Raw genomic sequence first — 10,595 nt, 5'->3', positions numbered from 1 at the left:
AGTCAGCGGAGTAGGAGGAGAAGACGGCAGCGTGATCACGGCTTGGGAGGCAGGGACCTCCTGAGCCCTGGCAACTTCGGCGACAACATCAAGCACAGGCGCTTCCAGAGTCAACGGGGCCATGGGGGCTGACTCCTCGCTGGAGCGTCCCTGCTGGCCTCGCGAGGACGATCGGGCAGGGGACATGCGGGCCCCTCTGCCTCCCTTCCCCGCAAGTGAAGACGCGGCCACGACTGATGAGCCCGTTCCAGGCGGGGTCACCGCGTCTCCCTTTAGCCTCTTCGCCGCAGGTAGCAGCCTACCCAATGGAAGATGTCAGGCCATGATGGCGAAAAGACAGGAGCAAGGCAAAGTTCAAGTACTTACTGGTTGACTGTCGCGGGATCCCACAGACTCCGGCCAAGCTTGAAGCCCGATAGCCTTTTGCGGGGCTCCGCCTTGGGAGGCCCAGCCACACAGGAAGGCGCACTTGAAGGGCTAGAGCTGACTTCAGCCAATGCGAGGGCTAGGGTAGACCCTCGGGAGATCAGCCCGGACCTGTCCTTCCTCGAGACCAGGGGCGCGTCCTCCCCCCTCGCCTGGCACCGGCCTCGTCGTCGTCAGGCATGGAGCGGAGGGCGCTGGACCTGCGCCAGGGGGAAGTCTTCCCCGTCCCCTCGAAGGTCGCCTCCGAGTCATGCTCCTCGTCCTCGTCGTCATCTTCCTTCTCTCCCCCGCTGGAGTCACCAGAGGACAAGTTCACCGTCGCAGTTGCCGCCTGGCCCTCAGGATCCTCCGCTGGCACCAGACCGACCCTGTCGAAGGTGGGCATGGTGTCCACCACCAGTTTCCAATCATCACGAACGAACAAAGGGACCGGAGCATCCACCGCGCCTGCCATGTTCTCTCCAACCAAGAAGCGGAGGGCCGCGGTCAGATCCTCGTCATTCAGGGCGTCCAAGCTCAGGAGGAGGACGACATCCGCATCCGCGAGCCTCCACAGCGGGCGCGAGTGCGCCTGAAGAGGGGCCACCCAGTGCGACAGGAACTCCCTTAGGAGCGAGGCCCCGGTCAGCTTCGCCGCCCTCAGATTGCCCGACATCAGGTCGGCATTCATCTTCTCCAGTACCAGCTTCACCCGCCAGTCATCAAGCTTCGCGCGGGACCACGCCTCAACAATGTCAGGCTGCTTTGTGGGAAGCTCCAGCAGGGGGTTGTGGCACCTGGCGTCCACCATGACCCACTTGATCCGGAAGCCCTCGGCCCGCTTCCCGGCCTTCGAGATGGCATTGGACTTGGAGTACGCGACAAAGCTCGCGCATGCCGAGATATTGCCGCCGGTGACCCGGAGAAAGAAAAAGTGGCGCAGCAAGGCCACAGAGGGCACCACCCCGACGTGCGCCTCACAGTAGTAGGCGAAGATCGACAAGAGAAGGATGGAGTTGGGATGGATATGCAGAGCGTGCAACTGATACTGGCGAAGGACGGCGAGGAAGAACTCAGAGAAAGGAGGAACCAGACAAGCGATAATGGCGCTCATGAAGAGGGGGTAGAAGGTGCTCCCCTTGTCCTCCGGTCGGGCGGAGCCAAGCCGGAGCACAGTCAACCCATCTCGTTGATCTACGCCGCCTCCATCTGGCGCGTAAGGGTGAGATTCTTCTCCATCACGTTGGGGGAGACCAGGGACAGCGAGTACCAGGCCGATGCAGCCCCGGCCGGGGTCTTGCGGGGTGCCATTGCTCGCCGGAGGAGGAAGGATGCGGCAAATCTGGAGATTTTGGAAGCAGGATGATACGTCTCCAACATATCTACTTCTCCAAACACTTTTGCCCTTGTTTTGGACTCTAACTTGCATGATTTGAATGAAACTAACCCGGACTGACGTTGTTTTCAGCAGAACTGCCATGATTTTGTTTTATGTGTAGAAAAGAAAAGTTCTCGGAATGTCCTGAAAATCCACGGAGGCACCTTTTGGAATTAATAAGAATTTATGGGCAAAAGAAATACACCATGGGGCCCAGGGCCTGTCCACGAGACAGGGGGGTGCCCCCCTGTAGGGCGCGCCCCCCTATCTCATGAGCCCCCTGGACCTCCACCGACCTCAACTCCAACTCCATATACTCACGTTTGGGGAGAAAAAAAATCAGAGAGAAAAGTTTCATCGCGTTTTACGACACGGAGCCACCGCCAAGCCCTAATCTCTCTCGGGAGGGCTGATCTGGAGTCCGTTCGGGGCTCTGGAGAGGGGGGTTCGTCGCTGTCGTCATCATCAACCATCCTCCATCACCAGTTTCATGATGCTCACCGCCGTGCGTGAGTAATTCCATCGTAGGCTTGCTGGACGGTGATGGGTTGGATGAGATTTACCATGTAATCAAGTTAGTTTTGTTAGGGTTTGATCCCTAGTATCCACTATGTTCTGAGATTGATGTTGCTATGACTTTGCTATGCTTAATGCTTGTCACTAGGGCCCGAGTGCCATGATTTCAGATCTGAACCTATTATGTTTTCATGAATATATGTGTGTTCTTGATCCTATCTTGCAAGTCTATAGTCACCTATTATGTGTTATGATCCGACAACCCCGAAGTGACAATAATCGGGATACTTCTCGGTGATGACCGTAGTTTGAGGAGTTCATGTATTCACTATGTGCTAATGCTTTGTTCCGGTTCTCTATTAAAAGGAGGCCTTAATATCCCTTAGTTTCCGCTAGGACCCCGCTGCCACGGGAGGGTAGGACAAAAGATGTCATGCAAGTTCTTTTCCATAAGCACGTATGACTATTTACGGAATACATGCCTACATTACATTGATGAACTGGAGCTAGTTCTGTGTCACCCTATGTTATAGCTATTACATGAGGAATCGCATCCGGCATAATTATCCATCACTGATCCATTGCCTACGAGCTTTTCACATATTGTTCTTCGCTTATTTACTTTTCCGTTGCTACTGTTACAACTACTACAAAAACCCAAAAACATTTATCTTTACTTTTGCTACCGTTACCTTTATTATCATACCACTTTTGCTACTAAATACTTTGCTGCAGATACTAAGTTATCCAGGTGTGGTTGAATTGACAACTCAACTGCTAATACTCAAGAATATTCTTTGGCTCCCCTTGTGTCGAATCAATAAATTTGGGTTGAATACTTTACCCTCGAAAGCTGTTGCGATCCCCTACACTTGTGGGTTATCAAGACTAATTTCTGGCGCCGTTGCCGGGGAGCATAGCTCTATTCTCTGAGTCACTTGGGATTTATATCTGTTGATCACTATGAAGAACTTGAAATACGACCAAACTACTATTTTGCCCTCAACTACGAGGGGAGGTAAGGAACTGCCATCTAGCTCTGCACTAGATTCTCCTTCCGTTATTAGTAGGCTTGCGACACCTAAACCTGCTACTGCTATGAATTCTGATATGTCGCATGTTATTGATGATGCCACTTCTGCTATGCATGATGAAACTACTTCTGTGCGTGATACTACTTTGCCATTAGGTGAATTTCTTGATGAACAACTTGCTAGAGTTAGGGGGAATGAAATTATTGAAGATGCTATTATTGATGATAGTGATGATGAAGGTTCTCCCAATGATTATGTATTGCCTGTTGTTCCTAAGGGTTATGTTATGAATGAAGAAGCTGCTAGGGAAATCTTTGCTTGCAATGATAGATATGATCTTAAGAAATTATTAGCTAAATGGAAGCAGCAGTCTCTTAATGCTAGAATGAAACCTGACCCTGCTTTTGCTACTTCACCTATCTGTGTTACTGATAAGGATTATGAATTCTCTGTTGATCCTGAAATTATTACTTTAGTTGAATCTGATCCTTTTTATGGCCTTGAATCTGAAACTGTTGTGGCACATCTTACCAAGTTGAATGATATAGCTACCCTGTTTACTAATGATGAGAAGTCTCGCTATTTTTATATCCTTAAGATATTTCCGTTCTCATTAAAGGGTGATGCTAAGACTTGGTATAATTCTCTTGCTCCTGGTTGTGTGCGTAGTCCCCAGGATATGATTTATTACTTCTCTGCTAAATATTTCCCTGCTCATAAGAAACAAGCTGCCTTGCGGGAAATATATAATTTTGTGCAAATCAAAGAAGAGAGTCTCCCACAAGCTTGGGGGAGGCTTCTCCGGTTACTTAATGCTTTGCCTGATCATCCTCTTAAGAAAAATGAAATACTTGATATCTTTTATAATGGACTAACCGATGCTTCCAAGGACTACTTGGATAGTTGTGCTGGTTGTGTTTTCAGGGAAAGAACAGTCGACGAAGCTGAAATATTATTGAATAATATGTTGACTAATGAAAATAATTGGACTCTTCCTGAGCCAATTCCTGAAGCAATTCCTGAACCAATTGAGCCAACTCCTGAGCCTATTCCTAAACCCACTCCGAAGAAGAGAGGTGTTTTATTTCTCAGTCCTGAAGATATGCAAGAGGCAAAGAAATCAATGAAAGAAAAAGGTATTAAAGCTGAAGATGTTAAGAATTTACCTCCTATTGAAGAAATACATGGTCTTAATATACCACCTGTTGAAGAACCACATTGTCTTGATAACCCGACACAGGTAGTAAAGGTAAATTCTCTCTATAGATATGATAAAGTTGAAATCCCCTCTACTAAATTTCATAGCCCATGCTTAGATGAATTTGATGACTTTATGGCTAGACAAGAAAGTTTTAATGCTTATGTTGGTAGAGAGTTAAAGAATAATGCTTTCGAGATAGGACGTGTAAGCGATAATCTGGCTAGAGTTAAAGATGAACTCAAACTCGTTAGCAAATATGCTTCAATGGTTGCTACTCAAGCTGAGCAAGTACTTAAAGCTCAAAATGATTTGCTTGATGAATTAAATAATAAAAATGACTTTGCTGTTAGAGTGGCTACTAGAACTGGTAGAATGACTCAGGAACCTTTGTATCCTGAAGGCCACCCTAAGAGAATCGAGCAAGATTCTCAGAGAAATAATTTAGAGGCACCTAGTTCTTCTAAAAAGAAGAAAAAGAAAGACCATAGGACTTTGCATGCTTCTAGTGAACCTACTGTAGACGCACCTGAGAATCCCAATGATATTTCTATTTCTGATGCTGAAACACAATCAGGTGATGAACATGAACCTGGTGATAATGTTAATGATAATGTTCATGTTGATGCTCAACCTAGCAAAAACAATGATGTAGAGATTGAACCTGTTGTTGATCTTGATAACCCACAATCAAAGAATCAACGTTATGATAAGAGAGATTTTGTTGCTAGGAAGCACGGTAAAGAAAGAGAACCATGGGTTCAGAAACCCATGCCCTTTCCTCCTAAACCATCCAAGTCAAAGGATGATGAGGATTTTGAGCGCTTTGCTGAAATGATTAGACCTATTTTCTTACGTATGCGCTTAACTGATATGCTGAAAGTAAATCCTTATGCTAAGTATATGAAGGATATCATTACAAATAAAAGAAAGATACCGGAAGCTGAAATTTCCACCATGCTTGCTAATTACACTTTTAAGGGTGGAATACCAAAGAAACTTGGAGATCCGGGTGTACCAACTATACCATGCTCCATTAAAAGAAATTATGTTAGAACTGCTTTATGTGATCTTGGAGCCGGTGTTAGTGTTATGCCTCTCTCTTTATATCGTAGACTTGAATTGAATAAGTTGACACCTACTGAAATATCTTTGCAAATGGCTGATAAATCAACTGCTATACCTGTCGGTATTTGTGAGGATGTGCCTGTTGTGGTTGCAAATGTCACTATCTTAACGGACTTTGTTATTCTTGATATTCCCGAGGACGATAGTATGTCTATTATCCTTGGTAGACCTTTTCTTAATACTGCAGGGGCTGTTATTGATTGCAACAAAGGCAATGTCACTTTTCATGTTAATGGTAATGAGCATACGGTACACTTTCCGAGGAAACAATCTCAAGTTCATAGCATCAATTCTATTGGAAAAGTTCCAACTATTATTATTGGAGGTTTTGAATTTCCTCTCCCTACTGTCAAGAAAAAGTATGATATTCTTATTGTTGGGGATTTTCATATCCCCGTTGAGGTAACTTAGTGTTATTCGAAATTTCTCCGGTTCCGTGTTATTCGGAATGAGTTTGTTAACAAGACTTGATCAACCTTGTTAGTGGATTCATTTTGATGATCACGAGATGGATGAAACTAGAAGGCACAACCTTCTGTACCCTCTTTTTACTTTCTGTTATTTAGAATAAATAAAGCAAAAATAGTATTATCTGTCTATTTTCTGAATTATCCGTGCATTAAAAAATAGTCCGAAAATAAAAGTACTCCACATGCCCTGCAAATTTAGTATGATTTTTTCTGGAATATTTGAGGATTTTAGGCACTGAAAACACTGCAGGAGGGGCAAGCACCAGGCCACGAGAGTGGAGGGCGCCCCCCCTATAGGGCGCGCCCCCTGTCTCGTGGGCCCCTGGTGGCCCCCCTCCACTTATGCCAGCACCCACACACTTCATCTTCTACCCAAAAAATCCCCATCCAGCTCAAGCACGAGTTCTAGCTCGTTTTGCTGCGATTTTCGATCTCCTTGCTCAAAGCTCCATTCACAAAACTGCTTTGGGAGATTGTTGCTTGGTATGTGACTCCTCCATTGGTCCAATTAGTTTTTGTTCTAGTGCTTTATTCATTGCAAATTTTTGCTGCATAGGTGACCATGTTCTTGAGCTTGCATGTTAAATTTATGAGGTCCCAAGCAATTCTAATGCATGATATAGGCTCTAGGCACTTGTAGGAGTAGTTGCTATCAATCTTGTTCAGTTTTATTTACTTTTATTTGGAAGTTATTCAAATTTCAGAAATTTTCAGAAAATGTTAAGGAAGTTTTTGAAGGGCTCTTCTAGCCAAACCTCTCAGGAAAAACAAGCCGAAGAGAAGGAAAAAGCCAAGTGTAATCTTCCTCGCTTAGCGGAAGTACGGTCGTGTGAATGGCCATGTGAGGATTTCTTGAAAGAAGCTGGAATTCATGAAGATTTTTATTCTTTGATCGAGACTGCAGGCCTCACCGGTTTCATCAACGACCGAATCGATCAGTATCTCTTACTCACCAATACTTTCGTGCAAAACTTTTATTATTATCCTAAGAAGTCACCGCCTGCAGTATCATTTCATTTATATGATGAATTCAAAGAAATGTCTTTACGTAATTTTTGCGCGGTGTGTAGGATACCTTATGAGGGAGAATTAGAGGAACCCCATCGTGAAGATGTGGGTGGCTTTGTTAATACTATAGCTGTAGAGGAGCCAAAGAAGGGCTCTGAGGCAAAAGTCTCTAGCATACACTTTCCTGTTTTACGCTACTTTGCCATATTTGCTAGTAGATGCTTGATTGGTCATGGAAATAGTGGAAACTTGAGTGTTCCTGATATTATCATTCTTCAACATGCCTTGCTTGGAGATAATACTTTTAGTATGGGTGTCGTCGTTGCTAAACGGCTAGCCCTGAATCGTACAAAAGGCCCCATATTTGGAGGTATCTATGTCACACGTCTTGCTAAATATTTTTAGATACCCATTAGGCACCATGAGAAGGAGGAGATAAAATTGCCTCCTTGCATTTTAGATTACAAGAGCATGGTAGCACACAAGTTTATTGTAGACAATGAAGATAATATGCTCTTGTATAAACTTAGATTTAATAAGAAGCACATTGAGATTATTATTTTGCCTGCGCCTCCGTTGTTTGATTTGCTTGCAGAAAATTTTCTTGTCACACCGGAAGCGGTGAACAATCATCGAGCCCAAGCGTTTACTCCAGAACCTGAACCTGAGCCAGATCCTGAGCTGGACCCTTTTTGTGCATCATCTGTCCAGTCGGATTCGGAGATGACCAGCCAGTGGTATCCTGATTATACCTCCCATTACACCGGGGAGAGTAGCAGCGGTCCTTGGTATTAGACCAACTTAGGCCAAAAGCCTAAGCTTGGGGGAGTACATATTTCTCACTGACTTTACATTCATGTTCACACACTAGTCGTCGGTGCTCATACTCTTTCATTGTATTATCCATGCTAGTTTAAATTTCTTTTTCTAGTTTTCTTCTTGTGTGTTTGATAAACCTTAAGAAAAACCAAAAAAAATAGTTAGTTTAATTTCCATGCTTGTAGTAGAAATTAAAATGAAAACCCAAAAAGATTTCTAGTTCTTCTTCTTACTTGTTGGGAGCTTTCCCGTGTAAATAGTTTTATTTTCTTTTCTTTCCTTTGGGGGTCGAGAAGACCATATTGAAAATGCTTAGTGGCTCTCATATGCATGATTGTTTATTTAACTTAGAGCCCATATTACTTGTATTCTCTCTTGAGTTGAATGCTTGCAGATTCCAGCTTAGTCCAATGCACGTGCACTCTTATTATTATACACATCGTTCGGTCGTGCAAGTGAAAGGCAATAATGACGATATATGATGGACTTATTGGGATGAGAAAAGCTGGTATGAACTCGACCTCTCTTGTTTTTGTAAATATGATGAGTTCATCGTTTCTGATTCAGCTATTATGAAGTAAACATATTTGCAATGACATTTAGAGATTATAGTTGCTTGTGCCATGCTTGATTAGCTATGAGTTATAATGGTTTACCTTGCGTGCCAACATGCTATTAGAATGATTATGATGTGGTATGATGGGATGGTATCCTCCTTTGAATGAATTGAGTGACTCGACTTGGCACATGTTCACGCATGTAGTTGAATCAAATCAACATAGCCTTCATGATATTTATGTTCATGGTGGATTATATCCTACTCATGCTTGTATTCGGTGTGAATTAATTTTAATGCATGTTTATGACTGTTGTCGCTCTCTCAGTTGGTCGCTTCCCAGTCTTTTGCTAGCCTTCACCTGTACTAAGCGGGAATACTGCTTGTGCATCCAAACTCCTTAAACCCCAAAGTTGTTCCATATGAGTCCACTATACCTTCCTATATGCGGTATTTACCTGCCGTTCCAAGTAAATTTGTATGTGCCAAACTCCAAACCTTCAAATGAAATTCTGTTTTGTATGCTCGAGCAGCTCATGTTACAACTAGGGCTGCCTATATCTTCCATGCTAGGTGGGTTATTCTCAAGAGGAGTGGACTCCGCTCCTCATTCACGAGAAAGGGCCGGTAACCGGGATGCCCAGTCCCATGATCCAAAAAGATCAAAGCAAATCAAAATAATTAAACAAAACTCCCCCAGGGCTGTTGTTAGTTGGAGGCACTCGTTGTTTCGAGCAAGCCATGGATTGATGCTTGTTGGTGGTTGGGGGAGTATAAACCTTTACCATTCTGTTTGGGAACTGCCTATAATGCATGTAGTATGGAAGATACAGCCATCTCATAGTTGTTGCGTTGACAGCGAAAGTATGCCGCTCAAAATGTTATTCAATCTCTATTTTAAAATCGAGCTCTGGCACCTCTACAAATCCCTGCTTCCCTCTGCGAAGGGCCTATCTATTTACTTTTATGTTGAGTCATCACCCTTCTTATTAAAAGCACCCGCTGGAGAGCACACTGTCATTTGCATTCATTACTATTGGTTTATATTGGGTATGACTTGACTGGATCTCTTTTACCATGAATTACAATGTTTAGTCAGTCCTTGATCTTTAAAGGTGCTCTGCATTTATGTTTTGCGGTCTCAGAAAGGGCTAGCGAGATACCATTTTGTTATATCATGTTATGATTATTTTGAGAAAGTGTTGTCATCCGAGTTTTATTATTATGGCTCGCTAGCTGATTATGCTATTGATATGAGTAATTGTGAGACCTAAGTGTTATTGTTAGTATGGTTAGTTCATAATATTTGCTGAAACTTGAATGCTGGCTTTTCATGTTTACAAAAACAAGAGCAAACAGAGTTTGTAAAAGTTTTTCTTTATCACTTTCAGTTTATCAACTGAATTGCTTGAGGACAAGCAAAGGTTTAAGCTTGGGGGAGTTGATACGTCTCCAACGTATCTACTTTTCCAAACACTTTTGCCCTTGTTTTGGACTCTAACTTGCATGATTTGAATGAAACTAACCCGGACTGACGCTGTTTTCAGCAGAACTGCCATGATGTTGTTTTATGTGTAGAAAAGAAAAGTTCTCGGAATGTCCTGAAAATCCACGGAGGCACTTTTTGGAATTAATAAGAATTTCTGGCGAAAGAAATACACCAGGGGGCCCAGGGCCTGTCCACGAGACAGGGGGCGCCCCCCCCTGTAGGGCGCGCCCCCTATCTCGTGGCCCCCCTGGACCTCCACCGACCTCAACTCCAACTCCATATATTCACGTTCGGGGAGAAAAAAATCAGAGAGAAAGTTTCATCGTGTTTTACGACACGGAGCCGCCGCCAAGCCCTAATCTCTCTCGGGAGGGCTGATCTGGAGTCCGTTCGGGGCTCCGGAGAGGGGGATTCGTCGCCGTCGTCATCATCAACCATCCTCCATCACCAATTTCATGATGCTCACCGCCGTGCGTGAGTAATTCCATCGTAGGCTTGCTGGACGGTGATGGGTTGGATGAGATTTACCATGTAATCAAGTTAGTTTTGTTAGGGTTTGATCCCTAGTATCCACTATGTTCTGAGATTGATGTT

This window comes from Triticum aestivum, chromosome 6B (genome assembly GCF_018294505.1).
Source record: "Triticum aestivum cultivar Chinese Spring chromosome 6B, IWGSC CS RefSeq v2.1, whole genome shotgun sequence".
NCBI lineage: Eukaryota > Viridiplantae > Streptophyta > Magnoliopsida > Poales > Poaceae > Triticum > Triticum aestivum.
The sequence above is the reverse complement of the archived record's forward strand: the minus strand, read 5'-3'. Positions refer to the sequence as shown.